The following is a 5,384-nucleotide window of genomic DNA, read 5'->3' as shown; positions in this document are numbered from 1 at the left end:
ACTGGTGCTATGGTTCAACAGTCTTTGAGGAGATGGAAAGAACCGGAGACCACCACCATCATGTGTAAAAAGGATACTATAGCAACAACAAGGCTGCAAAAATTAGCTAGAGTTTAGGTTGTACACCATTTGAAATCCAGCCTGTACTTGCTTTCTTGTGAAGGACTTGAGATGTGCTGAGATACTGTAAACATGTGAAGGTGACTCTTTTGAAAGGCAGAACTCTTCATGAACTCTTTCTACTCATTAGTTTTCCTATCACTTCACCATTAAAACTAGAAAAGAAGCTGCAGGCTATCTCACGTAGCTTCTTATTTGGACACAATACCAATACTATAGACACAATTGAATGAATGACTAAATCTTCCTGATTCTTCCATTGCACAGGGTCAATATGTGTCTTCGACTAAATAGCTGTGCTCTTGTTCAAAAAAAGCATGTAAACACAGGGCTTGATTTTGTTAGTCTCTATCCCAGAAAATTGGTGGATCACTCCTTGGCTTTTGTATAATTCAATGACTGGCTTTGCCACATCCTTGTACTGTCTTAGCCTTGCAGAAACTGCTTTGGGTTTATCATCCTCATGCTGGACTAATGGTTCACCAGCGATGTCATCAATTCCATATACACGAGGTGGATTGAATTCCAGGTTATATACCCTTCCGCTAGGAGAGGATCTTTAAGTGTTTCAAATGGAATGTTCAACCTGATCACTAGATTCACTTCACAGATTTTGTCCAGGACATCAGCCTGTCCTAATGTCCTAGGAAAGCCATCTAGGAGGCAGTGCTGCCACATCTATTCTCCAACTCCAACATCATTAGGCATGCGATCACAGGTCTGGAACCAAAAGACCGTTCTCTATGTACTGCTTGGCCATGTCACCAACTCCAGTGTTGACCTTGATGTTCTCCTGCAAGCAGTGGCTACTAGAGAAATGTCGGAGGCCTAAGTTCTGAGCAATCCTCGCACAAGGTGCCCTTGCCCTAGGCAAGCAGCAAGAGGATGACTGTACAGGAGTCTGGAAGCCATTGCCTTTGCTAGGAGGGGGTGGCCAAATGTATAGCCCAGATAGCAGTCCCAGAGGGAGCTCCAGAGGGTTTTGTTTCTTGGCTTCTACTCTGGCACCTTCTGCTCACACTGGGACTTGTCAGCCACCTGCCCTTTGGCTGGAGGCAGAACTCCAGGAGGCTACCAACAGACCCTGCAGGGTGACCTTTTATTTTCAATTCTTACAGACATTTCAGAAAATTAGGGGAGGCATGTAGGTAATTTTGTAAGAGGAGGCATGCCTTTTTCTTAGGCATAAAATCACACTGTAGGAGCACCCGACACTCCAAGGATTCAAACCAAATCCTCTTTCTCCTTACAATAATGTAAGCAATAAGGCAAAATTAAATAGGCACAGATTAATTTACTCTTGAAGGAGAAGAATAAAGGAGTGTCTTGCTTGATCCAGGCATATACACACACACACACACACACACACACACACACATATACATATTTCTAATGCTGAGTGCCTTTAAAGCCTTAGTTATCTCCAACCCTCCTATTCTCAGAACTAGTAGTATGCAGGAGAAGGCAAGAACAGAGGACAAATGTCCCAAAATCCCAAAGAGAGCGTGACAAAAGAGACTGACAAGATAGAAATGCAGAAATGAATCCAGGGAAACCTAAACTAGGAAGAAGGTGGGGAAAATATCCTAAGCTTGTGAATTCTAGCTGCTGGATTGCAGGCTGTTTGGCATTTAAAATGGGTGTTTGTGATGAAGATGATGATAAATATGGGGTATTAGAAAAATGTTATTAATATTTATTTCAGATACTGGAAATTACTAAAATTAAATGAGCAAAATTGTAAAGATGGTTGAGTATATAAAGGAATTCTAATTACATTTAGGGTTAGTCTATTTACCCTAACCTTAGCGCTGTTTTTGTGAGTTGCTTATAAAATCAGAAAATCATTTATGTGAGCTGCTTACAAAATTATTTATGTGAGCTGCTTACAGTTTTATGTAAGCTGCTTACAGTTTTAGGGATAATGGTATATGGCTCTGCAGCATAATAATGCTTGTATGTATCAAGTTAACCTGTTTTTTTGTATGTGATTTCAATAGGAAATCCTATTTGTGTGTGCTCTGTGTAATTCATTATTCATGTAACATGGCCCTTTACTCACCCAATGAAGAAGCATAGCAGAAATTCCTCAGAACTTACTTAAACACAGAAATAATATATATATAATGCTGGGCATTGTTCTGAACATTATATAAGTATTAGCTGATTTAGTCCTTTTACAACAATCTTCTGTTGTACCATTAAGCCCATTTTATATCTAAGAAAATGAGGCATAAAGAGGTTAAATAACATAGACAAAGCAAACAATGAGTTAATGGTGGTGAAATGGTGAAAAGAGTATTTGAATCCAGGCAGCTTGTCTCTGTTATGTATGCACTGCTGTAAGTTTAAAGTGTCTCTGGGTTAAACCAAGTATCTGATCCCTTTGTCCTCAATGGGGTAAACTCAGCAATTAGAAGTAGGAAATGGGTTGCTCTAGAACTGAACATCAGCTGAACATCTGGGTGGCTCAACAGAAAGAAAGGAGACAAAAGTAATGTAATAAAAGTCAATAGATTTCAAACAAAGTATTCTAGAATCAATTTTTGTACATTTCTCTGTGGTAGAAAGAGTTGATTACTACTGGGAAATTTGGGTTGTTTTTTAATATTTACAAAGCCATTTCTAAGAGAAAAGGCTTGAAATCCCATTAGGTAAGTCAATCCAAGTTAATCTTCAGCTGCCTTTAGTCCAAAAACACTTTATCACAAAATAAAACAGTAATAACCATGCATACTAATGACCCTGAGTCAACAAGAACCTCCCCCCACACACATATAAACACACACACATGTGAATATGTATACATTTATACAAGTTAATACATCAAAGATGTATGTGATCCACTTTAAAATATTTTCATTAATATCAAGTCAAAGAAATTTGATGTTTGGATGCATCTTTGGGCAAACATCATGAATGTGAAATTCCTGATTCTTTCTATGTGACCCTCTGAACTGAATGTTTATAAAGTATAATATAAAATACTTTAGTCTAATAAATTCACCTGCACCAATCTATTCAACTTCAAAAACTGTTGTTTACCATTCTTTTATCATCTGTACCTCTATCCCCTCTCTACCCCTCCTTGATTATTATTATTTATAGTTTTTCTTATATACATTATATATATACATTGAATTATATATATACACACACACATTAATAGAAATGTGCAAATCTTAGCGGCACAGTTTTGACTAATGCATATACACATGAAATCCACATTTTTTTTTTTTTTTTGAGACAAGGTTTCACTCTGTCGTCCAGGCTGGAGTGCAGTGGCATGATTTCAGCTCTCTGCAGCCTCTGCCTCCTGGGTTCAAGCTATTCTTGTGCCTCAGCCTCCCAAGTAGCTGCGACTACAGGTGTGCACCACTACTCCCAGCTAAGTTTTGTTTTTTCAGTAGAGATGGGGTTTTACCATGTTGCCCAGGCCGTTTTCGAACTCCTGACCGCAAGTGTTCCACCTGCCTAGGCCTCCCAAAGGGCTGGGATTAAAGACCTGAGCCACCATGCCCAGCCCCACATACTTATTGTAATATAGAACATTTCACCAGAAAGTTCCTTTATGTTGTTTCCTAGTCAACCCTCCATCTCTTGTGGTAGTCAGCCTCTAAGATGGCCTGCAGTGTTTACCACCTGTTGATATCATGCCGCTGTGTAATGTCTTTCCACATTAAATAATGTTGACCAGGGTAACAATAGGATACTGTGGAAATGGGAGATGGAGTTTCTTTTTTGTGATTGGTTTATAAAGACATTGCATATTTCTGGGTTTTTTTGTTTGTTTGTTTTGTTTTGTTTTTTTTCTCCGTTGCCCAGGCTGGGGTGCAATAATGTGATCTTGGCTCACTGCAACCTCTGACTCCTGGGTTCAAGCTGTTCTCCTGCCTCTGCCTCCCAACTATCTGGGATTACAGGCATGTGCAACCACACCAGGCTAATTTTTGTATTTGTAGTAGAGACAGGGTTTCACCGTGTTGACCGAGCTGGTCTTGAACTCCTTACCTCAGGTGATCTGCCTGCCTCATCATCCCAAAGTGCTGGGATTACAGGCACAAGCCACTGTGCCTGGCCACCATTGCAAATTTCTCTAGGGGAAGTCAGCTGCCAAATTGTGAGGGCACTCAAGTAGCTCTATGGAAAGACCCATGTGGCAAGAAACTGAGGCCTGCTGTCACCAGCAGGGAACCAAGACCTTTTGCCAACAGCCATCTTGGAAGTGAATAAACCAGCCAAAATCCAGTCAAATCTTGAGATGAGTGCAGCCCTGGCCAATGTACTGACCTCAGTCTCCTGAGAGATCCTGAACCAGAACCATTGGGCTATATCAGTCCGAAATTTCTGACCCACAGAAATTATTTGATAAAAATTCTTGTTATTTCAAGCTGTTAAATTTGGGGTGTTGGTTATGTAGCAACAGATACTACTAAACCCCTGCTATCTCTGTTCTGATTTTTTCGTTAAGATTAAATTTGTCTACTTTCAAACATCATACAAATAGAATCATACTGTGTTTTATTAAAAATAAAATTATGTAATTTAATTCTATTCTTAATAGTTTGAGCTTTTCCCTGAATATTTGCTAATGAAATTTTTTGCTCACTGAATTACAAAAGAGCAGCAGCCAATGGAAAAGTACCTCTCAATTGCCTAGCAATTTCTTATTTGAGTGTGCATGTATGTACACTCAAATGTGTATGTGTTTATTTAGATTTTTAAACGTATTTTCTTTTTCTTTAAGAGAAAAAATTTCTTTAAATCTGTAGGAGTGACCCTTTTGAGATGTCTTACATAACCTAGTTTCCAAGAGGACCTAACTCAGGGCCTTGAACCTAGTAGGTGTTCAATAAATATACAATAAGGAAATATACAGTAAGTAAATACGTAACTAAATCAATCAGTTACTGCCATCAATTCTGATTGCCTGAGTGGTAGAGGTTCAGACTGTGTGATCCTTCCTACTCGTGTTACATTTTGTCACTCACACTTCCTAAACTTTCACAACACCTGTACGTTGCAAATCATACAGGTAGGTGTCAGACAGGGCCAACCTGAGCCTTCTGTAGCAATGAAAAGCAGCTGGGACCGTGTCTTGCATCATTGTGGACTTAAAGCACATACCCTACTTAACACCTGCAGGCTTTGGCTGGTAATTCTGTCCTCAGGAATGTCAAGACTATGTCATAAAGATGTAAAGAAGACAATGCCTCATTTCTGAACATAATCTCTCTTTTACCAATCTCTCTGAATAATACTGT

At 39.2% G+C, this 5,384-nt stretch overlaps 1 pseudogene; it reads right to left on the bottom strand.

The window, feature by feature from the left end:
- Nucleotides 1-226: 226 nt before the first annotated feature.
- On the bottom strand, nt 227-961 carry LOC103240216 (adenylate kinase 4, mitochondrial pseudogene; annotated as a pseudogene).
- Nucleotides 962-5,384: the final 4,423 nt, after the last annotated feature.

This window comes from Chlorocebus sabaeus, chromosome 13, assembly GCF_047675955.1.
Source record: "Chlorocebus sabaeus isolate Y175 chromosome 13, mChlSab1.0.hap1, whole genome shotgun sequence".
In the NCBI taxonomy this organism is placed as follows: domain Eukaryota; kingdom Metazoa; phylum Chordata; class Mammalia; order Primates; family Cercopithecidae; genus Chlorocebus; species Chlorocebus sabaeus.
This window is presented reverse-complemented; position numbering and strand designations above follow the sequence as displayed.